The sequence below is a fragment of the Anomaloglossus baeobatrachus genome, chromosome 1 (genome assembly GCF_048569485.1).
Source record: "Anomaloglossus baeobatrachus isolate aAnoBae1 chromosome 1, aAnoBae1.hap1, whole genome shotgun sequence".
NCBI classification, from domain to species: domain Eukaryota; kingdom Metazoa; phylum Chordata; class Amphibia; order Anura; family Aromobatidae; genus Anomaloglossus; species Anomaloglossus baeobatrachus.
In genome coordinates, this window is record NC_134353.1 from 741,299,097 (window position 1) to 741,324,642 (window position 25,546).

At 44.9% G+C, this 25,546-nt stretch overlaps 1 protein-coding gene across 11 annotated transcripts in view; it reads left to right on the forward strand.

Annotated features, from left to right (window-relative positions):
• PITPNM2 (phosphatidylinositol transfer protein membrane associated 2) overlaps positions 1-25,546 on the forward strand; it is a 487,362-nt gene that overhangs the window by 177,075 nt on the left and 284,741 nt on the right. The window lies entirely within an intron of this gene.

Here is a 25,546-nt window from a genome sequence, read left to right on the forward strand (position 1 = left end):
CCCCTCTGTTCTCTGTTACTTATTGTATATCTCTGATTGAACGTATAGAAAGGATCAATGTTATTAGGGGTATGTTGTGATGATGATAATACTGATTACTTCAGCAGGATTCTCTTTATAAACATTGGGACATATGTTCTTTATTTAATCCTTTACGAGAACACCATATAGTCTCCACACACTCATATGTACATTTTTTTATGTACTTCGCATTTGCTTTTGCATAAAAATCAGAGATCCACAGGGGCACAGTCAGGCCCTATGGATGACGAAACACAGCTTTGTACAAAAAATAACCATGAAATGTATCTGTCTTCCAATATTCAGTCCACTCTGTTCTCTGTTACTTATTCTATAGCCCTGATTGGACATGTAGAAAGGATCAACATTATTAGGGGTATGTTGTGATGATGATAATTCTAATTACTTTGTCAGGATTCTCTTTATAAACATTGGGACATATGTTCTTTATTTAATCCTTTACAAGAACACTATATAGTCTCTACACACTCATATGTAATTTTTTTTTATATACGTTGCTTTTGCATAAAAATCAGAGGTACACAGGGGCACAGTCAGGCCCTATGGGTGCCGTAACACAACTTTGTACAAAAAGTAACCATAAAATGGTTGTGTTAGAGGTCTAATGCAGACAACATTAGGTGGCATTAAACTAATCTGGATTAGTATTGTTTCATTTTCTTTCACTAGTTTATGTGACTAAGCAGTAGGGTCCGTTTCACCCCCTTTCTTTTTTGTCTTGTAGTTTTCGCTCACATTTTTTTGCCCCAAATTCATCAAAATGGCGCACAGAATTTATGAATTTAGCACACACAAAAAGGGATTTTGGTGTAAAAGCGAATATGCTCTACATTGTTTGTTTGTTTTCGACTGTTTTACAAAATTATTTATTTTTACTATGCCCCCCCCCCCCAAAAAAAATAAAAAATACAGAAACCCTTACTCCAGTCATTGACTGGAGTTAGATGCACCAAATAAAATGCAACATAAAAATGTTACATTTTTTGAATCTGAATTAGCAAAATTGTTAATGACAAAAATAAAAAAACAAAAACTTAAAAATTGAACATAACTTATAGAAAATAAGGTGCAAATGCCAAAACCTTTAATAAAGGGCAAATTACTCCAGAAAACTGAAGAAACAATCATGAATCACCACTTTAGTCTTATCATTACAGATTGCAGCAAATTAAAAGACTTAAGTATTTTTGTCATCCTAAAATTCCTGTATAACAACAGAGAAAAAAAAGAAATAGGTGTTACTTGGAAATTAAAAGCCATTTAACCTCTGGTGTATCCATGTGTGGGAACAATGCAGCTTTGTGTTTGAAGCTATTAATTTTCCATTTTTTAAACAAAGAACCTTTTACATATTACATTATGAGTTCTATTTCAGGATTGAAACCATTTTAAAAATGTGTATAAAAATTATTTTCCACGCAGTTTATTGTTCATAATTACATTCCAAAGCAACTTGGCACAGTTTGCATCAATCAGACGAAGCTGCTCTGATCCATCAAGCCATTAACGCCACAGGACCTCTGATGGTGTCCTGTAGTATCTGGCACCATTACATTTGCAACAGATCCTTTTAAGCCTTGTAAATTGCAAGACTGGGCCTCCATGGATCAGCCTTGTTTTTGTAGAACATTCCACATGCTTGATTATATTAAGAAATGGAAAATTTGGAAGCCAAGGCAGAACCTTGAACTCTATTGCGCAACAATTTTTAAAGTATATTCGGTACTACTATTGCCACAAAGAGGTGTACTTGGTCTGAAAATATTGCTTAATTAGGTAATACATGTCAAAGTCACAAACGCGTTTCTCCAGAACCCAAGATTTCTCTGCAGAATATTGCCCAGAAAAACACATTACCTCTGTGGACTTATATTCTTCCCAAAGTATATCTTAATGCCATCTCCTCTGTAAGTAAGGGTCCCGTCACATGTAGCGACGTTCCAGCGATCCGACCTGGCAGGGATCGTTGGAGCGTCGCTGGTGAGCTGTCAGTCAGGCAGATCTCCACAGCGATCAGAGACCAGCGACCAGCGACTCGTGTAACGACGCTGTGCTTGGTAGCCAGGGTACACATTGGGTAACCATGCAAAGCACTTTGCAAAGTTACCCGATGTGTACCCTGGCTACGTGTGCAGGGAGTCGGCGTCTGGCATCCTGTTAGTGGTGTACAACGGTAACCATGGTACACATCGGGTAACTAAGCAAAGCGCTTTGCATAGTTACCCGATGTGTACCATGGTTACCAGCGTACCACCGCTTACAGGCTGCCAGACGCCGGCTCCCTGCCTCCCTTCAGATTGTTGGTCTCCCGCCATCAAACACGTCGATGTGTGCTGCACAGCGGGAGACCAACGAGCAAAAAATGTTCTTGTTCGTTTTGTAACGATCAGCGACCTCGCTGCAGAGGCCCGCTCGCTGCTGCATGTCACACACAGCGACTTCGCTAGCGAGGTCGCTGATACGTCACAAAACCTGTGACGTTTCAGCGATCTCGCTAGTGATCTTGCTGTGTGTGACGGGGGCTTTAGTAATACACACACACAGTAGTCCTCCTGATTAGAGATGAGCGAACCCGTTATAGTTCAGTTCGGCGGGTTCAGCCAGACTTCAGATAAAGACTTGGACTTGACTTGAACCCCAATGAAAGTCACTAATTGGGCACTTCGGATCTCTGCCCACATGCAGCCAGCCATAAAGGAAACAATTCCAGGGGTGGGTCAGATGGATTTTTCAATTTTTCTTTTTTTTGTGGTGCACAATACATCGGATAACTCTGTTGTTATTTCCAATGCAAGCAGTTCAAACATTGCAAGTGGTTCGCACTGGGCTAAGCACCGAGCGTACCTGAGCACACCCGAGCACAGCAATGCTCACGTGAGTGATTTACATACATAAAACTCCCAAACTCCGAGTCCAACCAAACTCTGTTTTTGTTTTTGTTTTTTGTAAAGTCTGTGTTTTGTACGAACACCGAACCTCAGCTCTACTCATAATATAAAGACATAATTCTTCAGACAGCAGTCTTGTTCTATTTTTTTTCATGATCCAGTTCGGCTGCTCAGGTGCTGATTGTTGTCACTTTTGGAGGGCAATTTGACTGATCTGTGTCTGCAGTCCCATATGCAACAAAATGCGATGCAGTATATAATCGGTCACATTATAAAGTTGAGCGAGTATTTAACTATTGTACTCGCTATATTCCATAACGAGTACTGTCTAATACTCACATATTCATTCCGAATAGTGTGTGCAATGCAAGTCTATGGGGAATACTCGCAATGTAACGAATAACTCGAATTCCACGCTATTCGCTCCTCGCACGAATAGTACAGCATTCAGGTTACTCGTTACTTTGCAAGTTTTTCCCCATTGACTTGCATTGCACATGCTATTCGTAATGAATACGCGAGTATTAGACAGTAATCGTTATGAGTATCGAGAGTACGAATAGTTAGGTACACGCTCAACTTTAATCACTGACGTTTAATCAACAGCGCAGCAGCCAAAGGGGTCGTTCCGTCTACACTAGAAGAGACACTGAGATCACTGATTGGCTGCCGTGCTATTGATGCGATGCCAGAGCTACAGCCAATTGCAGACAGCTTCAGCAGTGACCGAGACTCATTGGTGAGTACATTTTGGTTTGCTATATTTTTTTTTTTTTAACAAACTGCAGCCGGGTTCCAACATTATCTGGAAAGGAACAAACCCTTTAAGGGTACTTTCACACTTGCGTTAATTACCTTCAGTCACAATCCGCCCTTTTGGAAAACAGCGGAATCCGTTAACGGATTCTGCTGTTTCCCATAGACTTGTATGGATGACGGATTGTGCCAAAGTACCTGCGTTGCTTCCGCTGGCCATCGCTACGTTGCTTCCGCCGGGCGGAAGGAACGCAGCATGTAACGTTTTTTGAGCGGCGGAATCCTCTATTTTTCACTGCGCATGCTCATCTTTTTTTTTTTTTTTTTAATCACCGAAACTTTATTTTGTCTCTCGGTGGCTGAACGTTCAGCTGAGCGCCCGGCCGCCGGCATGTGAGAGCGTTCAGCTTAGCAACCGGCCGCCGGCATGTGAGAGCACACAGCTGATCTCTCGGCGGCCGGCATATGAGAGCGCTCAGCTGAGTGCCCGGCCGCCGGCATGTGAGATCGCTCAGCTTAGCGACCGGAAGCCGGCATGTGAGAGCGGCCGCTGGGTTATCAGCTGATCGTTCACAATAGTCTGCTGCCTGTACAACTGTAAAGAAGAAAAAAAAAAAAAGCTTTCCGTTGTTTTGTACGATTCGTTGCATCCGTTGAGCCATTATATGCAACGCATCCGTTGCATCCGTCACACAACGCAATGCAACGAGTGCCGTTCAACGCAAGTGTGAAACTAGCCTAACTTGTTCAAGGATTTGTGCTGTAGTAGTTAGAACCAGATAAGATAGTCTTCTAATACCATGAGCATCAAAGAGACTTGGGTGCCCATGACCCTGTCACCGGTTCACCAGTTGTCCTTCATTGGACTACTTCTGGTGGAGTCTAGCTACTGCATACTCTGAACACTCCACAAGACGTGCCGTTTTGGAGATGTACTGAACCGCTCTTTTTAGCCATCACAATTTGCTCTTTGTGAAAGCTTCTCAGATATTTACCTTTGTTCTTTTCTCTAAACATTACCTTCAAGCATGGAATAGTCACTTACTTCCTGATATATCCCAACAATTTACAGGTGCCATTGTCATGAGATTATAATTGTATTTATCTGCTCTTTCTGTGGTTTCACTTTTATGGCTGTTGAGTGTATGGCTTCTATTTGAGCATTTGCATTCATGTATGTCAAACCTGTCATGTTTTGCCTAAGATTTAAGGGAGCTCACAAAAACATAAGCATGTCATGCAAATAAATGTCTGTTTTGCTTCAGTCATTGGTAGCATACTTTCAGATCTGGAGAGTGTATGTGGAAAAACTGTGTTCTTCCAAAAACTTCGTTGGTGGATGTGCTGATGACATAATATAAAAGAGTAAAACCGCAATGTTAAAATTGCTGTAAACTGCCTGACCATAGCATTTATTTTTAAGACTACTTTTCATAATTTGCACTTCAACAGGATTACTGATGGAGTCTGTCCGCCATGCAGTACCAACAATTCTCACTTTAGAGTTGGACTGAATTGTAATGTTCTTTTGTAAAAACTGCTCTATAACGGCATTATAGGAGTTCAGCTAAGTTTCCAGGGGTCCATATGCCAACAGACTTGTTGACTGTTTACAATAACTACTTGCAGAATTGTTAAAGTGGTTGGCCAGTGAAAACAAGTTATCCACAAGATAGGTGATAGTTTGCTGATCGATGGTGTAGTGCCAGCATCTCTGCACTCCTCGATCTCCCTCCTGCACTCCTCGATCTCCCTCCTGCAGAGAGACACTCTCACTCACCGCCGCAGCTGGCTCACTACATGCTACCCGACGTTCCCGTGGTCCCCACATGACTTCTTCCTACTTCCCCCTCCCAGGGCCTGTGCGCGTGTCACTGTCCTACCGGGGGTGCTCTTAGGGCGTGTGTGCACACTGTGGCCTTCCTCTTAAAGGGCCAGGGCACCACTCAGGATGTGCCTCTCAGCCTATCGCTGAGTGGCACTGGGTACTTTAGGCACGCTCCAACTAGGAGAGGTGCCTGATCAACACCTTGACTTCAATTAGTTAGTTGTGTCCTGTTTAGTTAGCTAGTTGTCAGGTCACCTGCCTGTCCTGCTTTACCAGTCCTGTATGTACCTGGTTCCAGCTCATCCTGCCCGATTGGCAACTGGTCCCAGTCCTGTTCTGACTTTACCTACTACCTGTCCATCCTGCCTTGTTGGTACTAGTGACTGTGTCCATCCTGGCTGTGTAATCTGCCTCGTCCACTCCAGTGGTCTCAGCCTTGCTAGTGACCCTGCCTGTCCGTCTTGGCCGTGCCATTTGCCTCAGCCACTCCGGTGGTCCCAGCCTTGCTAGTAACTGTGCCTGTCCGTCCTGGCCATGCCATCTGCCTCAGCTATCCTGGTGGTCCCTGTGTATACTGGGTCCCTGCAATGGGGGTCAGCTGCCACAGTCCCGGTTTCTGCCCTGGAAGTAGTACCTGTCGTCAAGCCCCTCCCACTAAAGGGTAAGCCTGGGGTCCCCCTGTGGCCAGTGGGTCCACTTCAGCTCGCCACTTTACCATCTCTGGAGGCATGCGTTACAGGTGGATGTCTCACCAATGGGATCTGCACCGATTGGTAGATCGGGGAACATTTATCCCCTGAACAAAATGTTGTGCCTTTTCATTTGTTCTCCAGAGGGCTGGTGAAAAAAGTCTATAGAAACTTTGTAATATATCTTATTAGAGAAATTTGCTTCTTTCTTTGCCAGGACTAATTATTCATTTTTAGAATTCTCAATTTATGAGTAAAAGTCTGTATTCAGTAAGATTTTTACATTCCTAAGATAGTTGATAACAGTCACTATTGGTAAGATTCTGTGTAGAGTGGAGTGGGGAGGGGGAGGTTGGAGCGCTGCCTCGAGCACCTCTCCCTCCAGTCTGCATAGAACTTTGTGAGCACCAACTGCCATCTCCTATCTCAGTAATATAACAATCTGTCTTCACTAAATACAAATCAAAAAAAGTCCGTGGAGCTTCTGTGAGGAGTCTCGACTCGGAAAATAGCCAGATATCCCTCCGGGAAGGACCTAGCCAAGGAGTGGCTCTTTTTAGGAGACCACCATAACCACCATATTAAGTGGACCTTTTAGTCAATATCCAACTCTTGACGAGTTTAAAGATATGACAAGGGAAATACCAAGGCCAGGTATCCATCCACAGACAGCTGTTTCGGGGTATTGCCCCTCATCAGTGTGGAGTCAGATTCTGGCCAGGTGGGAGCAATGCCTAGTAGACCAGCAAGACAAAACAATCACTGATCTTGGGGAGATCAGCCAGAGAAAACACTGCCGGCAGCCAACCAGGGCGCTCAACACAGTGAAATCCTAGGTGCATGGCACCCTGCGAAGTATTCACTAAATACAGATTTTACCCCTGAATTAAGAATTTTGAAAAGGAATGATCAGTTCAAGAGGATAAAGAAGCAGATTTCTCTGATAACATATTGCTTAGTTTCTTATTTTCATGGGCACTATTGATTTATTAAATAAAAAAAACCCTGATGGTTACTCTTTAGAACCATTTCAAATGAACTGTCACAGAATTGTCCAAAATGAAAAGAAAGAAATCTGCAAAAACACAGTGTGAATGAATAAGACCTTGTGTACACAGTAATAGGACACTAAAGATGTATGTACCCTTATGTTCCTCTGTATGCTTCTGATTACATACAAAGGCAAAAGGATAATGGAAGTCTTAAAGAAATAATAAACTGGTGTGCTCTATTGCTGGACACATTTTCAAGCATGCTAAACTAATGCGGGCGTCACACGGGACGATAAATCGTGCGATCGCATAAGCGATCGCACCCGCCCCCACCGTTTGTGTGTCACGGGCAATTAGTTGCTTGTGGCACACAAAGTCGTTAACCCCTCGTCACACGTACTTACCTCCCGGGCGACGTCGCTGTGGGCCGCGAACTTCCTCTTCCTGAAGGGGGAGGGACGTTCGGCGTCACAGCGACGTCACACGGCAGCCGGCCAATAGAAGTGGGGGGGCGGAGATGAGCAGGACGTAAACATTCCTCCCACCTTTTTCCTTCCGCATTGCCGGCGAGACGCAGGTAAGCTGTGTTCGCCGCTCCCAGGGTGTCACACGGAGCGATGTGTGCTGCCACGGGAGCGACAAACAACCGGAGCACAGAAGGAGGAACGAGATTATGAAAATGAGCGACATGTCAACGATGAACGAGAAGGTGAGTATTTCTACTCGTTCATAGGTGTCACACGGTACGATATCTCTGACGATGCTGGATGTGCATCACTAACGACGTGACCCCGACGACATATCGCCAAATATATCTTACCGTGTGACGTCCGCATAACAGATCAAGGCTAAGGGGTACTTTACACGCTGCGACATCGCTAGCATCGGCTAGCGATGCCGAGTGTGATAGTATCCGCCACCGTCGCACATGCGATATGTGGTGATTGCTGCCGTAGCAAACATTATCGCTACGGCAGCTTCACACACACATACCTGCTCGGCGACGTCGCTGTGACTGCCGAACTATCCCTCCTTCAAGGGGGAGGTGCGTTCGACGTCACCGTGACGTCACTAATCTGCCGGCCAATAGAAGCGGAGGGGCGGAGATGAGCGGGACATAACATCCCGTCCACCTTCTCCCTTCCGCATTGCCGTCGGGACGCAGGTAAGGAGATGTTTGTCGCTCCCGCGGGTTTACACACAGTGATGTGTGGAGCTGCAGGAACGACAAACAACATCGTACCTGCGGTCGATCCGACATTATGGAAATGTACGACGCTACACAAATCACCGATTTTCGACACTTTTGCGATCATTTATCGGCACATCTAGGATTTACACATTGCGATATCATTACCGGCGCCGGATGTGCGTCACTAACGACGTGACCATGACAATATTTCGGAAGCGATGTCGCAACGTGTAAAGCCCCCCTAAGTGCACACTTTGACTATTTGCAGAAATTTCTACATCAAATTGAAGTCAATGGGTGAGAAAATGCTGCAAAAACACTGAAAGAATTGAAATACTGCAGATTATTTTCTGCATCAAATCTGCTACAGGAAAATACTCAATGTCTGCACTTCAGGATTGTCATTGACTTTGCTGGCATCAGGATTTGAATGCAGTTTTGTGATAAATCTGTACTCAAAACCACATAAAAAAACATGATAAAAAAGCACTGTGTGCGCACAGTCTTAAGGCTGCATCTTACTAAGCGACATCGCTTGTGACATCGCTGCTGAGTCACGGTTTTTGTGATGCAACAGCAATCTTTCTAGCGATGTCGCTGTGTGTAACATCCAGCAACGACCTGGCCCTTGCTGTGAGGTCACCGGTCGTTGCTGAATGTCCTGGACCATTTTTTGGTCGTTGCTCTCCCGCTGTGAAGCACACATCGCTGTGTTTGACAGCGGGAGCCAAAGATCTGAATGTGCAGGGAGCCGGCTTCTGGCAGCCTGCGGTAAGCTGGTAACCAAGGTACATATCGGGTATTCAAGCAAGGCACTTTGCTTAGTAATTTGATGTGTACCATGGTTACGTGTGCAGGGAGCCGGCTTCTGGCAGCTGTGGACGCTGGTAACCAAGGTACATATCGGGTATCCAAGCAAAGCGCTTTGCTTAGTAACCCGATGTGTACCATGGTTACGAAGCACAGCGTCGTTATACAGGTCGCTGGTGGCTGATCTCTGATCGCTGTGGAGAGTTGCCTGATTGACAGCTCACCAGCGACCATGTAGCGACGCACCAACGATCCCTGCCAGGTCAGATCGCTGGTGGGATCGCTGGTTGCGTCGCTTAGTGGGACGGTACTTTTAGGGGTACTTTGCACACTACGACATCGCAGGTGCGATGTCGGTGGGGTCAAATTGAAAGTGACGCACATCCGGCATCGCAGGGGATATCGTAGTGTGTAAATCCTAGATGATACGATTAACGAGCGCAAAAGCGTCGTAATCGTATCATCGGTGTAGCGTCGGCGAATTCCATAATTACGCTGACGCGACGGTCCGATGTTGTTCCTCGTTCTTGCGGCAGCGCACATTGCTGTGTGTGAAGTCGCAGGAGCGAGGAACATCTACCTGCGTCACCGCGGCTCCCGGATAGGATATGGATAGGATAGGATATGCGGAAGGAAGGAGGTGGGCGGGATGTTTACATCCTGCTCATCTCCACCCCTCCGCCCCTATTGGCTGCCTGCCGCGTGACGTCGCAGTGACGCCGCACGACCCGCCCCCTTAACAAGGAGGCGGTTCGCTGGCCAGAGCGACGTCGCACGCCAGGTGAGTACATGTGAAGCTGCCATAGTGATAATATTCGCTACGGCAGATATCACAATGATATCGCAGCTGCGACGGGGGCGGGGACTATCGCGCTCGGCATCGCAGCATCGGCTTGTGATGTCGCAGCGTGCAAAGTACCCCTTACGCTGATGTTCAACATTATCTGTATATAGATTCCATGTATGTTAAATAGAGCTGATATACATTGTACAGATGCAAACATAACCTGATTTGGTGTTGGCAAACAGAACGGCATTTACAATATGCCCCGCAATGACCTTCCTGATTTTTTTTCTTATTATTTGCATGTTTCATGCTCACAGCAGAAAAAAGGCAAATGACTGCAAGAGATAACATTTCCTTTTGCCATGCGAGTGACTATAAATTAGCAGGGCATAATACATGCTGTTCAAATGAATTTTGAAAATATTTTTTTCGTATCCAAATGCATTAAATCATATTGATAACATAATTTACATATTTATTTTCACTATAAATATAGCAAGTGTCACGATGTGGCTGCACCTGTTGCGCCAGATTCAAGAATACACAGCGTAACATACAGGGTACAACCACAACAATACAACGGAGGGCCCTTGTGCTAGGGAGAGGGGAGCGGGGTCACCATCTGACACTCACCTGAGGTTGATCTCTGCACTCCCTAATGTCGCTAGATGGTTCTATCACATAGTATGTCAATCACATGCCTAGGCCCTCGCTGGCGCTGAACAGACTCTGACTAGTGAAGGCTAGTGAGACACTAGTCTCGGCACTATAATAGGAACGCGACTTAGGAAAGACAAACAGGTGGGGAAAGACACGACAAATAACTCTCTAGTAGAAACTTCTCAGCTTCAACTGAAGCGACACTTCTGGCTCAAAATTGTCATGACTAAAACAGAACAAAAAAAAGCATAATTACTTAACATTAGTTGCTAAAATTTTTGCTATACCAGTATAGAGGATTTTCAGAATTTAAAACTGGCTGTATATGTTATTGTAAATATTGGAATATAATCACTCTCGTATTTGTGCACTGTTCCCACTTTACCTGTCTGCTCCTTCTTCTGCCATTCAGACAATAAATCTGCTGCCGGGGTGCCATCATTTTTGTTTTTACCAATAGGGAAGAAAAAAAAAACAAAACAGTTTAAAGGGAACCTGTAAGCAGGTTTTTCCCTTATAAGCTGCGGCTACCATCATTGAGCTCTTATATACAATATTCCAGGATGCTATATATATATATATATATATATATATATATATATATATATAAGAGCCCAGGTTACTGTGTAGAACGTAAAAGCACTTTTATAACACTCGCTTAAGGGGCGGTCTGGTCCGATGGGTGTCGCTGCTCTACAGTCCTGCTCCTACTCTCTGCTGCGATCTCTGTCCTAGGCTCTTATATACTGCATGTTAGAATGCTGTATATAAGAGCCCAGTGGTGGTGGCTGCAGCTTAGGCCGGGACCACACGGTGATCTACTGCGATCCTTGCATCACACTCTACTCACGCTGGCAGTACAGCAGGAGCCACATGTCATGCGAGTGTCACTGCAACTGCGGTCCGATCATGCGATCGGACCTCAGCTGCGGGGGGCGGGCCGGCAGTGAGGAGGGGCGGGCCGGCGCTCAGGAGGAGAGGGAGGGATTTATCTCCCTCTCTCCGCGGTGTACCGCGAGTGCAGTGAGATTTTTTTTTTCTCGCATGATAGACTTGAATGGGTGCAAGAGAAACCTGGATCGCATGCTGTGATTGTGTTCTCGGTCCGATTAGGGCTGAGCAAAATAATCGCTCATGTGCGCTGACACACAGGCTAATATTGGTCCGAGTGGATCCCACTCGCTCCGATTTTCATGCCGTGTGGCTTAGGCCTTATAGTCATCAAATCTGGTGACAGGTTCCCTTTAAAGATAGACTGGGTAGCTAGATAAACAATTCTTGCTGCTGTAGTGGTAGAAAACAGGTTCTTTTTTTATTTAAAAACACGTTTTAACACAGAACTAGTGTTTTTTTGTTCGTTATTTTCAAGTTAAAAAAAAAACAAAACAGAACAACCTCGCCTGTTTCCAAAAAAGTTGCAAGTGATGCGACTTTTGTAAACAGGCATAAAACTGCACTAGGAGGTGACTGGAGTAGAGTTTTGCTAAATTTAGTGATTTTTAAAAAGCAAAAAACATCAAGTATCCTAAACTCAATATACAAAGCGGGAAAAAATTAAAGAACAACACATATTTAATAGACTTCAAAAAAGGCGCAGATAGAATAATGAATAGTGGGCAAACAAAAAAAAGACACAAAAGAAAACTAGGCAAAAAACAGGCAGAAAGGCAATGATGAATAGGGGCCTATGAGTATCGTGTAAGCCAAAAGAAGAAAAATAATAGTAAAAGGAGCCATGTGTATCTTTCTTGCCAGGCATTGATTTTGTTTAATTTCCCCCAGTTGCTTAGATCCAATGATACTTCAATGGTTTTCCGTGGTCACCCCCTAAATTGTAATCTTTGTGCGTAAAGGAAATTTTTGGGGTCTATTAGTTGTAAATGAATACTACCTTATTATTGACTGCAGCAAGTCAAGCAGAAGATGAGGGAATAGACATCCGTCAGCAAAACTACACATTATGAGGCTAATTAATGAACTTGTTACGTTAATTAATTTACATCAGTCTCTAAAAATAGAAGCTTTTTATCATAATGCAAAGAAAGCTGTGAAGAAGAGAAGCAAATTAAAGATGCAGATGTGAGACTGAGGCGTAAGGAATAAGGTAGGAGATGTGGCCATAAAGAGCATCTTCAGCATTACAATAGAAAGTGATGAAATGTGTCGGGCACTTTTAGGCCTTGTTTAAACAGCTGTTTTTTCTTATATGTGAAAAACAGCATACATTTTTCAGTGTTCGATCAGATTTTCAGCACTGAATGGTCACTGTCAGCTTTACTATCAGTGTTTAATATGTGATTTTCTCATATGCAAAAAAAAATTTACAAAATTTGTCTTACCCAATACAGCGTTAACAACAGACAGCTCAGAAATGGTATCTTTTGGCTGTCGGCGGTTTTCATAGCGCCATTGACATAGGTATGGATGATTTTAATCCGTTACTATGATGTAAGAAAATAGTCCTAGAGACATGATCAGCACCATAAGACTATAAAGGATTTGTGTTTTAAAGGGAATCTGTCAGCAGGTTTTTGCTATATAATCTGATGACTGCATAATGTAGGGGTTAAAAAACAAAAATTAACTATGCTCCTCTTATCAGGATGTGTGCTGTTTTTCACTTAAACTACAGGATTTATCACCTAGTGATTATCACTGCTGGACTACAATATCACATGCACTCTAGTCCAGCACGCCTCCTTCTCTGATTGACACATCACTCTCAATGTGCAATGTCTATAGAGAACCTGGTTTGAGCAGGGACAGCTCTCTGATAGCTAAAATAAAAAAAATCTGCATTATTCACTTGTACCCAAAAAGGAATACTAATGATGCTAATAAATCCATTAAAAATTCAATTTTATTACACAATTTATAAAACCATAACAATTGACATTATAGGGCAAAAAAGAACTGCAAAACTGCACCCTCCATCCGATGGGGAGGGGCGGGTGGAGAAACCCACAGCCTATAGTAAATATTAACAGAATTATAGATATTGGTCTATAGTGGTCCAAATACCATACACATTGCTTGCTATCCTAAATGACTTGATAGTGAACATATGGACTATGTGGCTCAATAAAAAATTCTGGTTGTCAGAACAGCTTTATCCAGTAATCTAAGTGATATATCGTTGGATTCAGGGTCTTTTTGCCTACATTATGTTGCTCTCAGATGAGGTAGCATAAACCTGCTGACAAATTCCCTTTAAATGAAAAACATGGATAGAAAATGCACGTGAAACACAATGTCTGCGGAATAAGGCCTTAGGAGGTAAATGCAGAATGTGTTTCCATAGCACTTTTTGCAGTGTTTTCCTATAGTTCTCTGCTATGCAACTGCTTGAAATGTATTCTGTATTTTTTATTTTAAGGTCCAGTGAAATCAACGATTCTCCAGATGTTTTTGTTTTGTTTAGGCCTGTGTTTTTGCTTTTTTTCTTATCAGGCCATTTACCTGTCGACATGATTGATCCATTCCATATGATTCCCAGGCAGTCTTAATATATCTAAGGTTCTGATCACATCTCTAGTGTTTTTTTTTCAATGTTTGGGTATAAAATGTTCCAGTACAGGATCCATTCATCTGAATAGAACTGGAAGTGTGATAACACGTCTTCTATTTGTCTACTTTCCAGCTTTTGTTTGGTTTTTAGCTGGATCAAAAAACATAGTCTGCGCAGGGTTTTTGTTTGGCATAAATACAAATGGAACTAGATCCAGTTTTTTTTTAAATTCTTTATTTTAAAGCCAAACTCGTAACAAACAATACATCCCCTGCTCCCAACTGGGACGCAGGTATTATTACAGAAATGACGGTAGTATATATACAGTCTGCACACATATGCAATTCCCATCCCTGCTACTACTCAGGTCTGGCCCAGTTTACATATTTTATAAGCCGACCCAACTTAATGTAAGTAGGGAGAAGAGCGAAGAAAAAGAAATCAGAGCCTGAACCAAGATTGAAGGCCTGTAGAGAAAGAAAGAAATAAAGAAAGGGGAAGGAGAAGAGGGCAGAAGAGAAGATCAGGGAATAAAGTAGAAAGAAAGGAAAAGAGGGGGAGAAAGAAGGCGACAAGAGAAGAAAAAAAAAAAAAAAAGGAGGGTAAATCAGGAACCCTGAGGTTCCGTGACCAAGTCCGCGTACTCCGCCGAGGAGGTGAACTCTATCCATGGGAACCATGTCCTATAAAAGTCCTCCTGGCGATCGTTAATAGAGGATGTCAAATCCTCCATATGCATCAGATCGTTAATCCGCGAAACCCACTGCGTCACCGTGGGGGGGGTAGTAGACTTCCAACCAAGCGGAACGCAAGACCTGGCAGACATGACCAGGAATCTAAGCAAAGATCTCCTATATTTAGAAACCGGGAGTTCGGATAGCTGTAGAATGAATAGCTCCGGACCCATTGTTTCAGAAGTACCGGTCACTCGTCTGATTACCTCCCCCACTTCTGACCAAAACTGCTGCAGAGAAGGGCAAGACCAAAAAATGTGCACAAAATCACCCTCCCCCTGACCACATCTCCAACAAACCGGGTCAACTGAGGGAAACATTCTATGGAGTCTGGTCGGGACCCTGTACCACCTGGCCAACAGTTTGTAATTAGCTTCCAGCAGTCTGGAACTAATCGAAGTTCTATGTGCTAGCTGGAGGATTTTGTTTCTTTGTGAGTCGGATAAACTAATCCCCAGGTCCCTCTCCCACTGCAACAGGTAGGCCGAGGGGGGCAAATCCCCTGGATCTGATAGCATGTTGTATACCAAGGATAGTGAGTGCCTTACGACTCCCTCTCCCAGACACAACTTTTCAAATCCCGTGGGCGGTCCGACATATCGGCTGAAGCGAGGGAGGGAAAGCATGTAGTGCCTCAACTGCATAGCCCTCCAATCTCCCAGGGAACCCGAAGGCAAGAAGCCCCGGATATCTGTCAGTGAAAGCCAATCCCCCTCTCTACCCAGATGACAGGCTCTGAATTTGCCCCCTTGAACCCACTTTCTGAAGACCGGGTCCAAGAGACCAGGACGGAATTCCGGGTCACCTAGTATGGGTGTCATAGGGGAAGGCACTGGCAAAAGAAGACGTCTGACCTCCCCTCTCGAACAGCATTCAACAGTGGCGCCAATGGTAGGATGAGATCTCAGAGCAGGCAGGGGGAGGTTCAAAAGCCAAGGGATGGCCGGAAGATGTATTTCCGAGAAGCTCTGTTCTAGGGCTACCCACGGCTTTGTGCTGGAATGGCGGCACCAGTCCAACACCCTGACCATGTGCGTGGCCAGATAGTACTTTTTAAGGTCTGGGATACCCAGGCCTCCCCTACTCTTAGGCCTGCACAAAAGAGATCGGGAAAGTCTCGCAGGTTTGTTGGCCCAGATAAATTTGATCTGTAGAGAGGCCAGTTCCTTGAAGAAAGAGCTAGGGATCCTAATCGGCAAGGATTGAAAAAGATATAAGAGACGTGGCAGGATATTCATCTTCAATATTGCACATCTCCCGAACCATGTGAAGTAGCCCTTCCCCCAGTTGGCGCAGTCTTTTCTAATTGATTGCAGGAGCGGGAGATAATTCAATTTGTAGATTTGACTAGGGTCCGCAGGCACCTGGACGCCCAGATACTTCAAGGCCTGGCTAGCCCACCTAAACTCGAACGCGGATTGTAGCGAAGTGACCAACTCAAGGGGAAGAGATATATTTAGGGCCTCCGATTTTGACATATTAATTTTAAAGTTAGATAATGAGGAGTAGATTTCCAGCTCTCTCATAAGATTAGGGAGGGAAACCCGAGGGTTGGTAATAAAAAAAAGTAAATCGTCCGCATAAGCCGCGATTTTATAAGTAGAACCTGAGACGTTGGGGCCCGATATGTTAATGTTGCTTCTGATCCGACTGAGCAGGGGTTCCAGAGTCAGTATAAAAATCAAAGGCGAGAGAGGACAACCCTGCCTTGTTCCATTGCGGATGGGGAATCTCTCTGAGAGGAGACCATTCACTCTAACTGCTGCCGAAGGGATGCTGTACAGGGAACAAATCCAAGCAAGCATCATGCTCCCCAACCCCACAGCCCGCAGAACCTCCTCCATAAAAATCCAGTTGACTCTGTCGAACGCTTTTTCTGCGTCGGTCGACAGAAGCATCAAAGGCAGCCCAACGGATTTAGCCTTGTGTATTATGTTCAAAGCCTTAGTCGTGTTGTCCCTTGCTTCCCTGCCCGTCATGAACCCAGCCTGATCCGGGTGAACAATCTCCCCCAGCAAAGGGGAAAGTCTGTCCGAAAGAATCCTAGTGAAGAGCTTCAGATCTGTGTTGAGGAGGGAAATGGGTCGGTAACTAGAGCACGAAGTAGGATCTTTGCCCTCTTTAGGGATAACTACTATATTAGCAGCCAGGGTATCCCTTGGCAAGGGAGCAGCTTCCGAATGTGGGCCATGGTTGAATGCTGATAGAAATGGGGAAATCAAAATGGAATCCAACCTTTTGTAATAGAGCAGAGGGAAACCATCCGGGCCAGGAGCCTTGCCTGTGGGGGATTTTTTAAGTGCGGACCAGTATTCCTCCTCCGAGATGGGCCTTTCCAAATCGGCCGCATCCTCCGGCTTAAGATGTCTCAAGCCGGAGTCCGCGATGTACATCCGTATACGGTTACGCAATTCCGTCCTGGCCCTCTCAGACCGCCCCCCATCAATTGCATAAAGGGTGGAAAAGAAATCTTTAAAAGCGGAGGCAATGTCTTTCGGCAAAGTAGCCCATCTGTCTCCCGCGATGTGCACCTTAGAAACGTATCCTCTCGCTCTCTGAGTCCTCAGAGCTCTAGCCAGGGTCCTGCCACTCTTATTGCCAAATTCATAGAAATGCCGTCTACACCTAGCCAATGTTCCCCTAGCTTTGCAGCCTAGTAGGGTCCTCAGTTCCTCCCTCTTCTTGACCAAAATGGCCCCCACATCCCCTCCCAGAGACCCCTTGTGAATTGCCTCCAGCCCTCTAATGTCTGCCAAAAGGGATGTAACCCTAGTTTCTCTTTCTCTCTTCAGGCGTGCCCCATGTTTGATGAACAGTCCCCTCACCACACATTTGTGTGCCTCCCAGACTATGCCCGAGGACACCTCCCTTCCCCCACTGTCTCTGAAATATTCCCGCAAGGCCTCCCTTATTTCCTGCATTGTCACCGGTTCGTCGAGTAGCGAAGTGTTCAGGGTCCATTGACTCTGCCTCCCAATGGGGTAGCCGAGGGATAGAGTTATTGTGATCAGGGCGTGATCCGAGAATGATATGCACTCGATTGAGGAAGCCACCAGAGAATGTAGATCCCCATGTTTAAGGAAAAAGAGGTCTAACCTGGAGTAGCAATCATGCGCTGCCGAGTAAAATGAGAAATCTTTGTCTGATGGGTGCATCAATCGCCAAGTGTCTATTAGTTGATGGTCATGTAGACCCCGTCGCAAGCGACGTAGTACCGAATGTGGCAAACTGGACACCCCTTTGGAGCTATCCCTCGGCGGCTCCAACACAACATTAAAGTCACCCCCGAAGACCACAGTGCCCTCAGAGAATTCCTCTATCTGCTCAAGATAACGCAGCAATGTAGGGCATTGACCCGAATTTGGCAAGTAGACCGCCACAAAAGTGAAAGTCTGTGTAGCAATGCGTCCCTTGAGCATCAGAAGCCTTCCCTGATCATCCGATCGAGAGTCCAGCAGTTCCCAAGGGAGCGTACTGGACAATAAGATGCTCGTGCCCCTGGATCTAGAGTCCGGGGAGGGTGAATGGTGCACTACAGGATACCTTCTGTCGGCAAGTTTGTATGGTTTTGCCTCACAGTAGTGTGTTTCTTGGAGGAAAGCGACCTGAATTCTGTTTTTCCATAGTAGGTTCAGGAGAATAGACCGTTTCTCCGGGCTGTGAAGACCCTTAACATTCAGTGATCCCACCCGAAGCTCGGCTTGTCTCTGCTTTGTCATACTCCGTCACGGACCTCTGGAGGAACGAACAACAAATTACACACCCACACAAAAAAAAAAAAAAAAAAGGGAGAGGGAATAAGAGGGGGGAAGGAAAGGAGGAGGGAAACGGATGAGTGGAAGAGGGAGGGTTGAGAGAATGTAGCCAAGCGAAAGCAAAGACCCTTTAGCAGGGGATAGAGAAAGATGTAGAGGAGCACAAAGTGTAAAGGAAGAGAGTGGAAAAGCAGCAGATCTGCCGCACGCAGTACCAGGGACCAGCCCAGAAACTGCTTAGGGAAAGTTAGGGACAAGAACTGACATGTGGCCAGAGCTCCATCCCGCGCCTCACATATGTATGCTTGGTGACCCAGATCCCAAACAAACGGGGAGGGTCCGTCAAATTAACCTCCCGCGATCCCTCCCGCCCAAGACGGAGATGCAAGAACCCCCCCCCCCTCAAACGACCCAACGTCAATAGAACAAAGTTGCATTGAACGTAAGTCAGTACACTGTGGTCTGTTGGGCCAGTCGCACAGCCAGAACCCTTGCCAGAGGAGTAAGGAGGCAACCCCCAGCCATACTCCTCTCCCGACCCCTCAGCCACCACTTTGGTCACTTCCCCAACCCATCAGCAACCAAGAGATTTCATGACCCTCCAAGATCATCACAATGGGAGGATTGGACGCCATCCCTCCTCCTTCGCCTCCCAGTTGGGACCTGAGGTTCCCACTCCATCCAGTCCGGGATAGAGCAGTCTGGTATTCCAAGAAAGTCATACAATTTTGAAAGCTCAGAGTGCCTCCTCAATTGGAACACAGAGTCCCCCTTGCGGACAATCAGATGAAAGGGGTGGCCCCATCTGTACGATGCACTTGCCTCTTTGATTTTGAGCAGAAGAGGGTGTAGCAACCGTCTCATGTATAGTGTACGGCCGGAGACATCCGGGAAGAGCTTCACCACAGCCCCGTCTACATCCACAGAGCCCCGCGACCAGGCTCCCTGAAGAATCCTCTCTCTATCCCCATAATAATGCAAGCGACATAATACGTCTCTGGGGAAGGAAGCAGATCTGGGGCCAGGCCTTGCGACCCTATGAATTCTGTCAAAGAGATAGGCGGCCTCAGGTGGGCGATCAGTGACTTGATTGAATATGGATAAGACTTTGGTGCGCAGCACATCTTGGGGCCAGTCCTCCGGTATACCCTTCAGCCTTATATTATTTCTTCTGCCCCTGTTTTCTTGATCGTCCAATAGCAGAGCAAGCTCCCTAATGCGGGCATTAGAAGTCTCACAGTCCCGTTCAATCCTCTCCATTCTACCCTCCAGGGACTCCTGTGCTTGCTCTGTAGCCTCTATTCTATCTTCCAGCACCACCATTTCCTCTCTCAGGGTAGTCAGCGCCATCTGCTGGGAGGATTCTATTCTAGCCACCACATCCTCCAGATCTTTTTTGCTAGGGAGGGCCAATATAAGCTCCCTCAGAGCCTGCAAATCATCCCGAGGGGGGCCGGGGGGCTGGTCGTCTGCCATCAAGGGGTCTTCTGCTTGCCCCAGAGAAGGAGGGGTACCTGGAGTGCAGAGGGACGCAGAGAATCCCATTACAGGTGATCCCCCGGATGTCATGGCCTCCTCTGTCTCCTCAGTGACATGCTGTGTGGCCGGGCCTGTGGGTCCCCCCCTCCTCCATGCTTCTATACCTTGATCTGCCGCCACCGGTCTCCCTGCTGTGACGTTCGCTCGTTTCTCCCCTCCACCCGACATCCGAGCTGCTGCAGAGGCTGTGGGCGGGCGCCGGGTCGCACCAGGGGAATCCCCAGCCGGGGAACGCTGCTGAGACGCCAGCTCCATCTTGTCCTGGGCCGCCGGCGGGAGCTCCCGGCCCGACCCTGCCAGGTATCTGGAGAGGCTCCCCTGGGACTTCTGGCCCACTCCGGGGGATGCGGAGGCGGGGGCACCGCCCGGTCTTCTCTTGGGGGCCATCCTGGACGAGGAGGGACCACCGGAGTCTGTAATATTAAGCTGTGGGCGCGGGAGCTCTGGAGGTAAGCTTCCTCACGCCACCATGTCTAGGACACGCCCCCCTAGATCCAGTTTTAGAACATTTTTGAACATTGAAGTCTATGGGATGCATGCGCAGAACAATAAGGCTAGGGCCCCACTTTGCGTTTTCAACCTGCGTTTCTGCAGCGTTTTGAGCTGCAACGTTTTATGGCCAAATGGCTTGCGTTTTGTTTTTCCATGTTATCCTATGGAAAATGTGAAATTTCTGACCCCACTTTGCGTTTTAAAACTCTGCATTTAATTAGCATATTTTGTGGCAAAAAACATGCGTTCAAAGAAGCAACATGTCAATTGTTTTTGCCATTTTGGGTGCGTTTTGCTAACATTGAAGTCTATGAGAAATGGCAAAAAACAAGATTCCAGCAAATTCCTGCGTTTTACCTGCTTTTCCAGCCCAGAAAACATGCGTTTTGTACTTCAAAAACGAATGCTTTTTGGACATCAAAATAATGATTTTATATGTCCCTTTACACACACACATAGTTCGACAATTAAAAGTAAGATTTTTAATAAATTACGGTAATGCAATTTTTCCATTAAATATCATATTACCGCTATAATTTCATTAAATTAATCTATTTTTATTATTTTGCACAAAAATATTGATTTGTTAGTTTTTTCCAATTTTTTCATTGAGTTTGACTATTTAAACTTTAGCAGTGTCATGATGTTCAAAATGCATCTATCAAAATGCAGGTGGAAAAGCAGGTAAAGCGCTGAAAACGCATCTAAAATGTGGTAAATATGCATGCGTTTTCAGCGCTAAATTTCTGAAAAAGGCAACTTTGGTCAAATCAATTAAGCCCAAAACGTGCGTTTAGAACTGCAAGTAGGAGAACACAAAGTGGGGCCCTAGCCTAACAGTGGGTGAAATAAAGTCCAGACGTTAAAACTGACACATTTCTGGTGACAACTCGCCCTTAGGCCTAAGACACACGGCGAGAAAATGGGTGCGAGTGGAGTGCGATTAAACATCGCATTCCACTCGGACCAATATTAGCCTATGTGTCAGCGCACATGAGCGATTATATTCTCAGCCCTAATCGGACCGAGAAAACAATCGCAGCATGTTGCAACTGTAATGCGAGACTCTTTCTCTCGCACCCATTCAAGTGAATGGAGCGAGAGAAAAATTGCACTGCACTCATAGTACACCGGTGTACCGCGTGTGCAGAGCGAGAATCGCAATAACCGGCAACGGAGGAGAGAGGGAGAGAAATCCCTCCCCTCCTCCGTGCCGGCCCGCCCCTCCGCAGCTGAGGTCTGCTTGCACAGCCGGACATCAGTTGCAGGGATACTCGCATGACACTCGGCTCCTGCTGTGCTGCAAGCGCGGGCTGAGTGTCATGCGAGCATCTCACTAGTGCCCCGTGTGGCCCCAGCCTTAATTATAGTTTCACCATATAGGAGGCTTCTTGATGCTGTCATCACAAACAAAGGTTTTGCACAAGGTATTAAATTAATTTTAGTATGCATGTGTAATATTTTTTTCTGGTCTAATTTCTCATTATTACACTTCTCTAAATTTATAGAAATCTATGGATTCATTTCTTTGCCTGGGTGGATTGGATGGGTTTTTACCGACATCTGATGAGAAATTCAAGTCAATAGCACTTTAAGAAAGCTATATACTTAAATAAATTTGTGACATGTTCAATACTTATTTAACCCGCTGTATATATTTAATCTTCCCTATACAGACATTAATTAGTTATCAACCATTACAAACAGAACTCTACATCAGATGTGAAAGCTTTAAAGGAGTACTCCAGAGAGATGAAACATTTTTGTACTGTTCCTGCCCTCATACACTATGAAGCTGAGCTGGCCACTGCAGTTCTGATATCTTTAGATCACTTGTAAATCAATACAATTGTAGCTGTTCCTCACCCCTATCGTATGGGACGTTACGTCACAGACCAGTGCAACTCTCCATGCTGCAGCAAGGAACAGAGGGGCGTAGCCACCAGATCAATGCTCTTCATACCTGCTAGCCTCCTGATACTTGCTTCTATCCAGTCTTAGAACAGGTGGTGTGGCAGGTCATGGCCGCCAGCTCCATGCTCTTCCTACCTGCTAGTCTGCTGATACTTTGCTCTATCCAGTTTTCGAATAGCAGGTATGGCGGGTTGTGGCTGCCGGACTTCATGCTGTTTCTACCTGCCTGCCCCTGGTATTTGCTTCTATACAGTCTTAGAATAGGGGGTGTGGTGGGTCATGGCCACCTGACTCCATGCTCTTCCTACCCGCCAGCCCCCTGGTACTTGCTTCTATCCAGTCTTAAAACAGGGGACATGGCCACCAACTCCTTGCTCTTAAGCGATACAGGAGTGGGGAGTGGAAGGAGCAGCTGCTATTTATTGATTTACAGTTTATCTAAACATGCTAGAGCTGCAGTGGACAGCTCCACTTCATAGTGTATGAGGCAAGGAACAGTACAAAAATGTATCTCCCCTGAGAACCCCTTTAAGATGTAAGTGCCTGTATATCTAAGCTATCACACTTGCATCCTTGATCGACCACTAAACCTGGAACCAGGGCTGTGGAGTCGGAGTCGGTGTTCATTTTGGTGGAGTTGGAGTCGGTATAAAATGGGCAGACTCCGACTCCTAAAATTTATAATAATTTGGTACAGTAGTTCAATGCAGAATGTGCTGAATATTTTTTCATAGGAATTTACAAAAGTTATGAAATGTGCTATAAATGACTATTCTATTCCTGATCTAAGGCTACATTCACACACACACAGCGTTTTTGCTGCGCTTTTGAGGATACGTTTTTCAGCTGCAAAAGCAGATCAGCTTTTGAAAAAAACAAATCACCTGAAAGGTTTTTGAGATGAAAGGCCACAGTGCTGTTCTTGTAACTGAGGAACAAGCAGATATTACAAGAGAAGAATAGCAAAATGATACTTTAGAATTAGATGATCTTGTTGACGCTGCTTCAAAACACTTTCATATTCATCACATGTGCTGTGTTGTGCACACGCTGCAGCTAGCAATAAGAGATAGTCTGCAAGAGGGACATGCATCTTGAAGAGATGTGCTGGAAAGGGGCAATTGACTTGGGTCCTGACAGTGCTACTGCTGCCATATCTTCATCCTCATTAGATGAGGCGTTTAACTTTGACAAGTATTTGGATGACATGGAGCAGGCAAAGCGTTTCCGCAAGGAAAAAGATTTCACTCCGTCTCCTATAGCAGCAGATTGACTGTATTTCAGCAAAAGTTTTCACTTGCTCTCAAAGAAATAGAAAACTTCAACCGAACATCAAAACGGACTGTGCATGAGGGAATTCTTTTATACCGGAAAAGTGTTAGATGTTGCCCATGTGGTGACTGCTTTGCCTCCAACCCAAGTTACTGTAGAGGGGTTGTTCTCTAGCCTTAAAATTATTAGGTCAGATTTGAGGTCATCTGCGAAGGAGGATCTGATGGAGGCAATTCTATTTCTTAGAACAAATTACACACATACATACACACACACACACATATATTACATAGTGTATAACCTATTTCCAATTTATTACAACTTTTTGTGTTCTAAAGTTGTATTCCAATAAATATATTTTATGTTCTATCTAAATATCTTGATTATTGTATCAGAAAAATGATTAAATGTCTGATGTTTACATTGTACTACAATACATTTTTCACTTAATTATAAGCAATATATGTGGGATTCGGAGTCGTGGAGTCGGAGTCGCAGGTTTGGCTTACCAACTCCACAGCCCTGCCTGGAACTACTAGATAGAACTTTAGTCCTCTCAAGATTTGGGCTTTTCTTATTGTGAATTGAGCGTTGTTGGGACTATCCTCTATATTCCCTTCAGTTTCCAATCATGCTTCCCTTTCCCATTCTGACACCTGTCTCTCTTCCCCCCCCCCCCTTTTTTACCCTGTTGTAGAGTTCCTAACCTTTTAGGTCATCAATAAAATAAAAAAGGGCATTTTTGGGCATCAATAAAATAAAAATAAATGTCTACTGGTTCGGATTCAGTGCAGTACATTCGTCCTGGTTGTCCTTATTTATTATAGGCTCCATGTTATATCTTTGTGGATTCTGGTGCTTTGGATCTTTGTTTTATTTGTATTGAGATCAGAGCGATGCTCTTATTTCCATGTTATAATTACCTTTTGGTGTTATATATATATATACACATATATATATATATATATACACAGTAAATTGAAAAAAAAAAAACTGTTCTACCAACAGGATAGTGGATATTATAATTAAATTATTAGACAAAGTATTCAAAAAGTGTATTTGAAATAGTTTCTGATACGGATTTTGCTGCAGATTCGCTTCAAAATACTCCTCAAAAAAACTCTGTAAACATATTTGAATAAAGGACTTTTTATTAGTTTTAGCATCATAGCCACTTCTTGGAATAGTGGCTCCAGACCTGAATAAAATGTGCATTTATTTTTTTATTGATGCCGTTGTGATTACAAGCAATAGAGTACAGCAGAGCTTTGTGCCAATACAAACACATTTGCATCGATAGCTTTCATCCTACAGCACTGTCTGTAGGTGAATGGGGCATGGAGCGGAGCTGATAGTATGCATGAGAGCTGCGAATGCTGAGTTCTCGTCCCCCCTTCTTGGCTTGTAATCACAGTAGATGCCAGAAGTAAGATAGATAAGTGACGTAAGCACGGCTGTTTGTCATTACATGTCTCAGACAGGTCTGCTGTTCTCTGGAAGCATATTCTTTTTTTTCCTATACAAAGAAGTCAATGCCCCCAGAGATGAATCCTTGCTAATGCCCCCTTGATTTTAGCAGAAATTACAATCTGAACTTTATAAATCTTCCTCAATGTGCTATCCAAATATCTGTTCGTGAATATTCATATAATAATTATTGTTCACTGTTTCAAACATTTACATTTTGT